At 46.9% G+C, this 13,217-nt stretch overlaps 1 protein-coding gene across 4 annotated transcripts in view; it reads right to left on the reverse strand.

Moving 5' to 3' along the window:
- TNRC6C (trinucleotide repeat containing adaptor 6C) overlaps positions 1–8,582 on the reverse strand; it is a 126,786-nt gene extending 118,204 nt beyond the window's left edge. For 3 of the 4 annotated variants that reach the window (XM_082603641.1, XM_082603642.1, XM_082603640.1), the window contains exon 1: positions 8,435–8,582. The gene's annotated coding sequence lies outside the window, so the exon portion shown is untranslated. The remainder of the gene's footprint in view (positions 1–8,434) is intronic. The other variant, XM_082603643.1, reaches the window with a different exon arrangement.
- Positions 8,583–13,217: the final 4,635 nt, after the last annotated feature.

Consider the following 13,217-nt stretch of genomic DNA (forward strand, 5'->3'; position numbering starts at 1 on the left):
AAAACATTATTATCCCTGCTATCAAGGAACTCAAAACCTAATAGAGAAATGATGATGATAATTAAGGCTTTTTCTGTAAGTGGCTATGCTGGGGTTTAGAGTCCAAAATGAACAGGGAGAATAAATAGTGCTCACCAATTAAATGCAAAACCATAATACATACAAAGGTACAACAGTGGCTAAAGTTCTTATTCATCACCTGAGTGTGGCAAATAAATAATATTTTGTCTGTTTTAAAGCTTCCCCACCCCATTCTAGAGGAGTAAAAAAAGAAAAAAGTCTATTTTGTTGCTTTTTTTCTTTGTTAATAAAGAACATATTATCACTTCTAATAAACTCACCTAACTTAAAAAGTTCTAGTAACTTCAACACAGCCACCAAGAACACTGGTATACTACTTACATTATAATCTGATCTCATATTTTCTGGAAATATTTAAGATTTGTTTTCTCCCTTTCTTTTGTCAATATTCCATATCCATAAAGTTTACAATATTATCTGGGACTGTTATATAAAGTCTGAGTTAAGATTTTTTTTTTACAGGGATGGTACTAAGAAAATTCAATTTCGTTGAGAGTACTCACCATAATTAACAGCAGAGCCCTATTATTACATGGCTCAGTACATACTGGGATTTATGCCTGTGAGTCAAATCTCCACCCTAGAACCTCAAACAATAAACTCTCCTAAAACTGCTATATTATGTGCTATCTTTCCCCGATCAGCGTTTTAAAAGGACTCACTTATGTATTTAATCAAACAGTTTAACATTAGCTTCTTTATTTACTTAATTTAAAGCCTCTCTGGAACATCCCAGAAAGAGCAGAGAGCACGGTGTCTGACCTCTTAGAATTCTTTCTTTCCAACAGCCCACACCAATCATTCGGTATTGTTTTGTCCTGCTGATTTTTCCTAACACCGTTTCAGTGTGCTCCTACCATTACGCTTGTCCAAGCTCCCATCGCCTGACACAGACAACCACAACAGCCATGGTTTTCATGCTTCCGACCTCCCCTCCAACCATCCACTGTATATCAGCTCCATGCAAGTTTCTAATCTACCACTTGGTTCAATGTCATGCCCATCAACAACCATCAAAAGTTCCTAACCAGCCAAAGAATGGAGATTCTACCCATATAGCCCCTTCTAAACCTTACTGCCAACATGAAAACTCCACTTACAGCTAGGTCTTGGTGTTCACCATCAACAACCATCAAAAGTTCCTAACCAGCCAAAGAATGGAGATTCTACCCATATAGCCCCTTCTAAACCTTACTGCCAACATGAAAACTCCACTTACAGCTAGGTCTTGGTGTTCACTTATTCAATAAAAATACTGAGTTCCAGCTGCTATGGTTAGGTACTTGCCAAAATGTCCCCCAAACATGGTTTGCCCATTTGTCTCCTTGTAGAATATCCCTTCCACCCAGCCAAATGCTATCTATCAATCTTCCAGGGCCCATTTCAAGTGAAGTTCTGCCTGACCACTGTGACCCATGGGTCCCCTCCCTCTTTCGAATGACTGGGCACTCTCTTTTCACATTCCCAAGTCTGTTCCACTGAACTACACTACAAGGTAGTACCGAAGGGAAAACAGTGTTTGGTGGTCACATAAGTCTGGGAAAGGCTGACTGGGCTAACGAAGGTAAACGTTTCTTCTGCTGCTGGACTTCTCTAAGCATCCCACGTGCTAACATGCAGCTTCAAGAGGGGAGATGTGGAACATGGTTGTATAATTATATACCAACGTGGATTGCTGTGAACTTAAGAAAGCTTCACGACATTTAATTCGTATCTCAGTTTTTTGCTTTGTTTGTTTTTACTTGTTTGGTGCCTGTCTCCCTCACTAAGGACACCTCATGGAGGGCAGAGAGAGGTCAATCTTCACTGTGGCTACTGAACACAGAAGGTATTAAATTTTTTGTAGAGTGAAGGAAGGAACGACATGACCAGGCTTGGGCTTTAGAAAGTGGCTCAGACTCTGGCATCAGAGGACCTAGACACATTATTAAGGCTCTAACTTCGGGCAAACTATTCAACTTCCATCAGCCTCAGCTTCCCAATCTAGAAAATGAACACAATATACTACCTACCTTACAAGCTGCTGCTGAGGAATGGAAAACATACATAAAGTGCATCGGTGGGACACAGACCAGAAGAAGAGAGACTAATTAAAAATGTATTCAGGGCTTCCCTGGTGGTGCAGTGGTTGAGAGTCCGCCTGCCGATGCAGGGGACACAGGTTCGTGCCCCAGTCCGGGAAGATCCCACATGCCACGGAGCGGCTGGGCCCGTGAGCCATGCCCGATGAGCCTGCGCTCCGCAGGGGGAGAGGCCACAACAGTGAGAGGCCCGCGTATCGCCAAAAAAAACAAAAAAACGTATTCAAATAATCCAAGCTATTTATCCATGTGTGAGGGCTTTGAAGTGGACTGTCTGAGTGTAAATTCTGGCTTCACTTCCTACAAGCTGTAGGATCTTTTATTTCCTTCTCTGTCCTCCCTTTCCTCCTTTGTAAAATAGAATTAAAGCAACCATTTTCTGGGAGTGTTGTGAGGATTAAGTAAGAGAGTAACGCTCACGTCCTTGGCACACTATCACATAGTAGATGCTCAAATGTTAGCTGTACCTATTTGAAGATTATTTTTATTTTTATTTTTTTTATTTTATTTATTTTTTTTTTTTGCGGTACGCGGGCCTCTCACTGTCGTGGCCTCTCCCGTTGCGGAGCACAGGCTCCGGATGCACAGGCTCAGCGGCCATGGCTCACGGGCCCAGCCGCTCCGTGGCATGTGGGATCTTCCCGGACTGGGGCACGAACCCGTGTCCCCTGCATCGGCAGGCGGACTCTCAACCACTGCGCCACCAGGGAAGCCCCGAAGATTATTTTTAAACTGAGATCTGGCGACCTGAGAGGATGCTTCCTAACCCCCCAACACGCACACACAATTCTCCACTGTCCTCAGTGACTCAAATGTACTTGCTTCCACACAGCCAACACCTGCTTCCCTCACCTACCCTCAAAACCTCATTTAAAACATCAGCCTCCTGAAGAATAAAGTCTATTGCTGTAAATTCCCTTCCTACACACTTTCCCCTCCCCCTGTGCATTTCATATACAGTGTGAGAAAACATAATGTAATCAAAGGAGTAATTCTACCCCACCCCCCCAATTCCTGATGTTAACATCTTTTCACAGCCCCAATGGTTGGGAAGGTGATAAGTTTTGCCTCTGCTGCCATTTCCCAGCTTCAGACCTTAACTTTAATTCCTGGTTGCTATCTTAAGTTATTCGTTTATTAAAAGAAAAATTAAAAACAAATTATCTTTGGTAATAAAAATAAACAATGCTTTTGCCAGACTCAACCCAAGCAACTGATTTTAGTTGTGAGAAATCTTATCCTTAATAAGCTAGACTGTACACATAAAATGAATCTGGCAAAACACATACGCCCAATAACCACCTCGGCACTAACCACGTTTGGCACTAGCCAGCCTGAGTGTTAGTAAAAGACTCAGCCACAGACAGGGGTTATCCCGCTGCTGAGAATAATTTGACTTGATGTTGTGATATTGTAGGTTTGCACTTCAGGCCTTCAGAGGAAGGGCATTACGAAATAGAACAGTGTAATAATTTCTAAAACATTCTAAAGAAGGAAAACAGAGAAGGTCTTTAGACTGAAGAAAAAAAGCTGTTCAGGTGTTTGTATTCTAGAGGAGCATAGGGGATCATCTGGATTTATACAAGTAGATGGGTGTTCACAGAAAATGCTGTAACCTTATAACAAAGATGAGCTGACATGTCTGCACACTCTTCCATTTTCATATTTTTGTACAAAAAATTTTTTTAATTTTGTGTCAAAAAAGGTTTATGAAAAAAAAAAAGGTTTATGAGGAAGTAAAGTGGGATCTAGGCCGCATGGGACCTATCTAGCCCATAGGCTCTCTTCTCTGGAGGACAGACTCCACAGAATTCTCTCCTTTGGGCCCAGTGGCCAGGTGATGTGTCTTCAGGTAGGTAATTCCCCAACAGGATAGTATTGCAGCAAAGAGGCAAACAAGGAGAGGGAGACCCTGAGACAGACAACCCGCTGCTCATTTCCCACAGCAAATGTTGAAATCCACTGGCCTAGAAGAGACATATTTCAGAAGCTGTATTCTTGCCTACCCTTAACCATTACTACATCTTAGAAAACCAAAGTCCCAATGCGGAGCTGGAACTCAGAGAGCCACACAGAATATTAAGAGTTCAAAATAGGAGTGAACGCTGCTTTCCCAAGGCCATTCCTTCTGTTGTGGTTTGCAGCCATGGAGGGCTCAGGAGGGTGCGAACAACTATCTGTGCCACAGCAGGGATGTTTTATGGCTGGATGCCCAGATTGTCTAGCTCTGCACACAGCTCTATAGTCTTTGAGGGCTACAGAGGAAGAATGCATTCTTAACAAACAGCTCTCCATCCCTGCAATAGCTTCTTCATTCTCTGAAAGCATGTGTGGCCAAGAAAATAATTCATTTTTAGTAAAACTCCAAAAATAGCACAAAGGGTATGAATTTTCACCATGTTTTTAACAAGGAAATCCTTGTCACATTCCAGTTGGAGAATTGAAAAATAACTATTTTACTTTTTATTAAATAAGTTACAGTTCAAATACATAATTTGCACAAGAGAAAAGTTACGGGATTATTTTAATCAAGTTATTCAAACAAGTTCACTGGGCAAGGAGTACACATTTTTTGGTTTCAATGTCACACATACGTTCTCTGTGTAAGCTTTTATAGTTATTTCTGACAAGGAGTCTTTATATTTTTAAGTAATATATTCCTGAAGAGTTGTGTATAAGTTGAATGTTTATGATTGAAAACATCTTAAAGCTTACTGTATATTATTTTGCAAAGTAAAGAATGTTCTCCTCATGAATGCACAATTATTTAAAAGCTAATTTGATCTACTCAATACTCTGTAATGACCTATATGGGAAAAGAATCTAAGAGTGGAGATACATATATAGATTATATATAGAGATAGACAGATAGATATACACACACACACACACACATATATGTATATATAACTGATTCACTTTGCTGTGCAGCAGAAACTAACACAACATTGTAAATCAAGTATACTCCAATAAAAATTTTAAAAATAATAAAAGCTAATTTGTAAAAATGGAGATAGTCATCATCAGACTGGCTTAAAGAAAAAAAATCTGTAAAATGTCCTAAAGAAAAAAAAAAGGCCAGTTCTCACTTGATACTCTGCTCCCTCTACTTAAATCTATGACACCTTCAAACAAAATTATTCAGATGTTAACTGTCTTAATTAAGCAAATAAAATCCAGTCACCTTCACCGTGAAGCCAGTTATCATACAAAATAGAACACGACGCCAATACTCTTTGAAAAGATTTCCTTACAGCTCATCTAATAAATAAATAAATAAATAAATAAATAAATAAATAAAACATCAGAAGAGCCTCTGAAATAAAGCTGGAATAAAAGGTAAAAACCCACCTGATTGTCTCAAAATCAGGAGTAAGAAGCCAAAACAGTTTTAATCACAGAAAAAGAAAAGCAAAACAAACAGACAAAAACAGAGTTACCTGGTTCTTGCCCACTTACAGCTCTGCAGGCACTGCCTCCTCAGGGCTCCACCTCCTGCTTCCTCAGCCTACCCTCGTTCCAAGGCTTTCTATAGTCTGTCCCTTGTCATATTCCCTTGCTACCTCTCCATTTCTCATGCTTTCCACACAGGCTTCAGTTGCTCTGGCTAAGTAATCTTTGCTTGCTCCATCCCCAAATCTTAACTAACTCATATGCTATTCTGATATGTGGAACAGCCTCAGAGTTCACAGCCAATCTATTTTCTTTCTTACAAAATCTTCTCAGATATCACCTTTACACAATAAACCCTGACTGAGAGGTTCATATCATGGAAAACATAAGCATGCAATCTCATGGATCTAATTCCTACTGGGGAAGGCCAAAAATACACCCCATAAAACAGTCTTTAAAATGGCTCTAAGCCTTAAAATGTTAAGTTGTTAAAGAAGTTATACGATGTCAAAGACATTCTATATGCTCAAATCAAATAATAGAGAAATAGACTTTCACTAGTACTCTCTCTTTTTTTAAATTTAAAATTAGCATCACTTTCTTGAGTCAAGCAATAGTAAGTTTACATTCAGGACCTTATCACCCCCACTTGGAGTTTGGGAAGTAATGCAAACAACCCATTCTCAGCCAGTACTGTAGGAATTTTACCTTCCATTTCTTTCCAACTGAAAGCTCTCTTCACTAAGGAAAAAGGCTGCCGCCTTTCCAGCCCTGACCTCCTCCTCCTCCAGCTTGGTTTTGGAAGTGAGCCAGATGACAGCATTTGGAAAAGCACAATTTTATCTCCGTAAAGCCGGCTGTTTAACAAAAAGGTGGTGGTGGTGAGAAATACTGTAATTTAAAGTTTCCTGTATTCCCCCCATGGTTTAGTTATATTTAATCATTGAGAGTCAAATGAAACAATCTGCTCCACGTTCCCTCAGAATCAGCACTCTAAGGCAACTATTTGTTCCAAAATTCCTGAGCCAACTAAGTATAAACATAAACCTGTTACAAAATAATCTCTGTCAAAGTGTTAAAACATATGCCACTTGTAAAAGAGCAACAATAAACAATGTGAGGAGGAAAACCTAAAATCAAATTTGACGTGTACCCAGGTTACTACTAAAATTTTTAAATGCCAGAATCCAAAATGAAGTAGTTAGGATTAAGTCTCATGACAGCCTCAGTGTCAACTTTTATTTAATTTCATACCTTAATAGTAAATCAGAGGTACCAGACAGTAAGGTCTTTGATTTGGACAAGAAGTATGAAAGACTTAGAACAAAGTAACAACTATTCAGACGATTATCATCTGTGAACACCAATAATAATATTAATTCGGATAATACAACTGGGTTAGTCATTTTGAAAACCTCATTTTGCATCATTTCCCCCAACAAAGCATCCTAGGAGTGCCACACTGAAAGGTGTTCAAAGACCTTCACCACCTTCCGTGGTTCTGGAATAATGTAAATTTCTTCAAGGTGCCCTCTGCCAACCAAGTTCATCTGGCCTGGGGCTAAGTTTTATCCTTTATTCCTTCTTGTAGTATTGAAGGAAGTCAGGAATCTATGCGTAGAATTGTCGCACCCCCTACACATTTCAAACTGGCCACCACTGTCTTCGAAGATCACTCAAGCCGCATTTCCAGTGCCTCAACTCATCCCCATAGTTACACAATTCTAAATGTAGGAAACAACTTGCATAAAATAAGCCTCCTGCGGGGTCAAATTACGTTCAGAGACGTAGCAGCCTCTACACAGTGATCATCAAACTGACCACCTACACCGCAGCACATCCACGTGAACACCGGATACAGGAGAAAACCCGAACCTCAGCAACACAATGGATTAAACCAGCCAGACGCCTCCAACTTGCAACTCCTTAAAGACGCTTAAGTTGGACAACTACAGAGCACCATTTTGAGTTCAGAATCTGCAGTTCATGCCTAGACATAACCGAGCAGACCACTCAAATGGAGGTTCAATCTGACAGAGGCAAAGGTTCGAGACAGTTGCACTCATTTTGCACAAAATCCCTGAGGCTGTCGAGCGTCTTACACCGCAAGAGGTGCAGCCAGGATCTGCGGCTCCTCCTCCCCCGCCCCGCGACGTGGAGGCAGCAATCCTGCATCTTCCGTGAGATTCCCAAAGCTGCGTGTAACCTGCAAGCGAAAGGTTCTCCACCGAGTTAACGCGCAGGGAACCCTTGTATCCGCATCTGCACATTTAATAGGCACGAATCTATTAATGAATCCTATCCACCAGGCAAAGGTGCAGACGAGGCGTCGCTCGAGCGGGGGTGGCCCCGAGGCGCTCGGGTTCCGCGCTCCGAGAGCGGGGCAACTGTGGGTCGGCTCCCGTCCCCCGTGCGCATCGTCCTGCAGCCTGCAGAGCGGCGAGCAGCCCACCTGATTCCAGACCCGTGGGAGGCCGAGGGGCTCCTCCACGCTCGCCTAGGCACGCCCGCGCCTGCTCTCCCCCAAACAACGGCGCGGGAGGCCCCACACCGAAAACGCTTGGGTTCATGCATGCCATCAGAAATGCAAAGCCCGCGGGTGACTGCTCAGGGGAGCCAATTCCACCAACCGCATCGTTTCCAGACACCACACACGCAACCGCCGTGTGGCCGCGCCGACCGTGCCGATCGCGCAGAGCACCGCGAGCCTCTCTCCCCGCGCGCGCCCGCACCCGGCCCCGCGCAGCAGGCAGCTCCTCCCGCCGCCCTGCGCCGCTCACCCTTCCCGCCGGGACCCGCGACCCCTCGCGCTCCGGGCCCGGCCGAACAAAGGCGACGCCAACAGCTCCGCCGGCTGCGGCGGCTCGGCCCGCGCTCACCTGGGATCCGTCCCCGGCGGCGGCGGCGGCTCCTCGGCGGGGCTCTGGCGGCGCGGGCCTGGCGGCGGCGGCGGCGGCGGCAAAAACGACTCGGGCAGCCGCCCCGGGGCCTGCGGGGCGCTCGGGCGGCGGGGGCCCGCTCAGCGCCGGCGCCGCGGGCTCAGGTCCCGGCGCGAGCGGCGGCGGCGGCGCGGGCGGGTGGGCGGCGACGCGTCCCAGCGGGTCCAGGTCCGGCCCCGGCGACGCCGCGACGCGCCCTCCTCCTCGCACCAGCAGGCGGGACGGCAGCTCCGGCGCGGCCCGGGATCCGAGGCGGCGGCGGCTGCGCTCAGCGCTCTGCTTTCGGCCGGCTCCGCTCCCTCCGCCTCCGGCTCGGGCGGGCCCGCGGCGGCGGCGACAGGAGCGCGGCAGGAGCAGGGGCGGCCCTGTCAGGGGCGGTGGGAGCAGCCGGGGCGGCGCTCAGGGCTGCGGGGCGGCAGGGCCGGCGGCGGCGGCTGCGGCTCCCGGGGCCGTCGCGCTGAGGTGCGGAGCTGCCACCGCGGCCATCTTGTTGCTCTGACAAGAACCCCCCCTCCCCCCGCTCCAGCCAGACGGGGCGCTCGCGCCCCCTACCCCGCCCCGCCTTGGCCTCCAACAGGAAGTCGTCCCGGCTCCTGGCACGTGACTCCACCGTATCTGCATACCGGAGGGCCAACTGGCCAATCGGCACTCTAAACCCGAGCTCCGCCCCCGCGCGCCCCTCCCCGGCCCATTGGCTACTTCCAGCTAAGCCACGCCCCCTCCCCCCCTTAATACCCGCCAGTACTGTAGTTCCCCAGACCGCGCGGGGAGCGCGCCAGGGGACTGGCGGGTGCGCGCGAGTCCCGAGGGCTCGCGCTCTGCTTGGGGTGTGTGGAAACTCGCGCGGCGTCATTCCTTAGGTTGCTGCGAGTCCGCATTAGCGCGCTCAACCGCACGGCGAGGGCCCGGCTCTGTGCGCCCGCTCCGTTCCCCCAGCCGGCCGGCCCCCTGCGGCTCCCCAGCCAGGGTTTTGCGCTGTATTTTCACCCGGCGGCGCTAGCCTTCTCTGCGGCGGAACCCGGAGCCGGCCCGGGCGCGCGTCCCGCCCGTGCCGTGCACACGCCCTGCACCTCCCCACCGTGCACACACACGTACACGCGCCGGCCGGGGCCAGGGAGCATCCTGCTCGCCGCGCGCCTCCCAGCCTGCCCCTGCGCTCCCTCTGCGAACCACACAAGCCTCGCTGCGAAACAGTCCCCGGGAGACATCCCTGTCCCCGGAGCGCGAGCATCCCGACCCCACCGCGCAAACAGCTGTTGGGCAGAACCCGGGCGCTCCGGCTCCCACCGCCCACGGTTCCTTCCCGGCGCGATGCACCCGGTAGTGGTCCTCCATCCCGCCGCTCCTCTTCCATATACACTAGTCATTAATCGTGGATAAGGTCAGGAGCGATGTGCAATTTAAAAGTCCCTTTTTAACTTTCGGTTCGAGTCACGAGAAGATATTGAAACCAAGATTTCTCTCCATTTTCGTGAAGCGTGGTGGAAGCAGGCCAGCTTTCCCCTTTGTGCGGTGGAGGCTCAGCGGTGCTACTTGAAAGTTGCTCGTGTTGGAGATCATTCCCTGTCTACGTGTCCCCGTCTTGAAGAGCAGATGACAGGTTACTTTCGCAGTGCAATTTTATTACCGCGAGTGTCTTGCTTTGAAACGTCTGTGGATGAAAGAGACACAACAAATTCCCCTTTCTCGTTTCCCTTCGGGGTCCCATGAGCTCGGCGCCCTCCTTTCTTCTTACTGCCATATTTTAAGCTCTCCGGTAGTCAGAGTCACAACCCACGCTCTAAAATCATCTTCAAATGTCTGTCTGTGCTGAGTATTTCGCCTCCCGAAAACCCTCATCACTGAGAAAGCTCTGAAGTCAGCCGGAGCTGACATAGAGGCTTCTGCCTTTTCCACTCAACGTTTTATTTACATTAATTTGGTTCCTGACTTCGGAGAAACCTGCATCCTTTGTATTTCTCAAAGATAAAGGGATCATGACATGCTCCAGGAGGGAGCTCAAAATAATATCTTCAAAATATTCAGCGTCCACTAAGTAGACTGCTAAATCAATGAGAAATCCAGATACCTGGGTGGACCCATCATTGCAATAAGCAGAACTTCGCTTTTTGGAAAACTGAACCAAAATTACACGATTTAATATTGGTCCTTGATGTTGAATTTGTGACTGTAACCTCTCAACTTTTCTTCATCTTGTTCTTTTTACTGTCCCCCTCGCTCAGCTTCAACCAGGCAAAATAATTGTCCTGTCCTATTATCTTACACTGTAAACACCTGGAGAAAAGGCAGCACTTATATTGACCATAGTTTCTGAACCAAAAATTAGACTCATGGTTTGGCATGTGGGCCTGTAGCAACAGAAAGAATACTTGAAATTAGGGCTGATCCAGAAACATTGAGGTATATGATGGCCATGAGTGTGGAGACTGCAGTGTCACTTATCAGTGGCTATTTGGGCTGAATAAAGTATGAGCAGCCCCCAGGCAAAGTTGTAAAATGGGTCAGTGCAGATTTGGGGTCTGTTATCCCTTTATCAGCCCTGCCACTACCACCTCATAACTAAGGTATGGGTTATAACCTATAAAAATGGGCAAACCCCACAGAATTACATGTAAGAGGATTAAATATTAAGTGTAGCTCTTAAGTTAAAAGGTCAAGGGACTTTCCTGGTGGTCCAGTGGCTAAGGCTCTGCACTCCCAATACATGGAGCCTGGGTTCAATCCCTGGTCAGGGAACTAGGTCCCACATGCTGCAGCTAAGAGTTCGCATGCTGCAACAAAGACCCGGCGCAGACAAATATGTTTTTTAAATTTCTAAAAAAAAAAAAAAATGTCAAGTAAAGGACAGATGGAGAAGATCTGGCTGGACACATCTGGGAGAATGTAGGAGGCAAGCCTGGGATAAGTGTGTGGAAGGTTTGGAGGTGAATTTTGTTTCCATTCAAGGAAGAATCATGAGAGTTATCCATAGAAATTCTAGCTTGAAATGTAACAAGATGCCACATCTCTTTTAAGCAGAAAGACAGGCTGATCACATCCTCATCTCCATAGATATTGCAAAATAAATGACTGCATTGAGCACAAAGGTTGAATTAGCTCAGTGGTTCCCGAAGTGTGCTTTTTGGACCAGCAGCAGTATGAGCATCACCTGGGAGCTTGTTAGAAATGCAGCTTCTTGGACCCCACTGCCAGATCTGCTGAATCAGAAACTCAGGGGTGGGGGTAGGTATCTGCAGCTTAATAAGCCCTCCAGGTGATTCTTTTTCTTTTTTTAGTCTTTATTGAATTTGTTACAATATTGCTTCTGTTTTCTGTTTTGGTTTTTTGGCCACAAAGCATGTGGGATCTTAGCTCTCTAACCAGGGATTGAACCCGCACCCCCTGCACTGGAAGGCAAAGTCTTAACCACTGGATCGCCAGGGAAGTCCCCCTCCAGGTGATTCTGATGCACGCTAAAATTGGAGAATAAAAAATAATAATAAAGGGCACGTTTCCTTAGGGTCCTATTAATGTGCGATACTTGACTGCCCTCCACTCGCAGCTACTTCCAACCACACAGGGCTGCTTTGCTTCCTCCTGAAGCCCCTCCTTACATCTTTCTACCTATGCTGATTTTGCAAGTAGAATTTGCATCCTAACAGTGAACTCTAAAAGGGAAAAGCTTCAAGACTCAACAAATGATTGCTTTTCAATGAAAATGTAATGGAGAAGGGCTGCTAACCACCAAGCAGATAGCTACTGACTTGGCCTTTAAAAAAATGTGATGAATGGTGGTCCAGTGGTTAAGACTCTGCGCTTCCAATGCAGGGGGAGCAGGTTCAATCCCTGGTAAGGAAACTAAGATGCCATGCGGTGCGGCCAAAAAAAGAAAAAAATATGATGAATTTAAAAGGCCTCTCAGGCAGGCAGCGAGGCATGGGGTGCTGATTCTCGAACTCTGTTCATAAGAATCACCACGGTAGCTTGTTTAAAATACAGATTCATGTGGGTCTAGGGTGAGGGCTGTGAAGCTGCATATTTAACCACCACCCCCCCGCAAGTGGTTCTGGTGCAGTCATCCTCCCACTGCACTGAGGAAAATACTGGAGTAAAGACCAGAATCTTAAGATATGAGCAAGGCTGGATCTCAGCGCTACTGCTCACTGGCTATTTGACCTTAGGCAGTTTTCTGGGCCTGACCCTTCTCCTTTGTACCCCTCACTGAGTTAGAGATTCTCACTGAACAATTATTGAACCTGTGTTTTGTGCCAGGCAATGGACTAGGTGCTGGGGATTTAAAGCTGAAAGGCATGATTGATTTAGGATTACAGTACATCCATGGTGCTGAAGGGGGCAGGAGGGGAGACCCAGGTCATTCTGAGGTGCTCAGAAAGACCTCCCAGAGGGCCCTCTGATCTCAGTCTTGAAGGATGCAAGGGGAGCCATGGTTAGAATGCTGCAATGACCAGGAGCTGATGGAAGGGTATTGAAGACAGAGAGAACAGCCAGTGGAAAAGAAATAGGAGAGAGCAGCACAGCACTTTCAGGGGGCTGCAGAGTGTCAGTAGGGTTGGAACAGCGAATGCATAAGGAGAAGTGGAAGAGGTGAGCAGGGGCCAGGTTATAAGGAGCATATCATGTCACATTAAGGACGTTTGGACTTTATATGCTGAAGGCCATGGAGGGCCCTTAAATAATTCTAAACCTTATACTTGGCTGCCCTAGAGATCTCTCTGGGAACATT

This window comes from Mesoplodon mirus (assembly GCF_964341445.2).
Source record: "Mesoplodon mirus genome assembly, chromosome: 18".
Classification (NCBI taxonomy): domain Eukaryota; kingdom Metazoa; phylum Chordata; class Mammalia; order Artiodactyla; family Ziphiidae; genus Mesoplodon; species Mesoplodon mirus.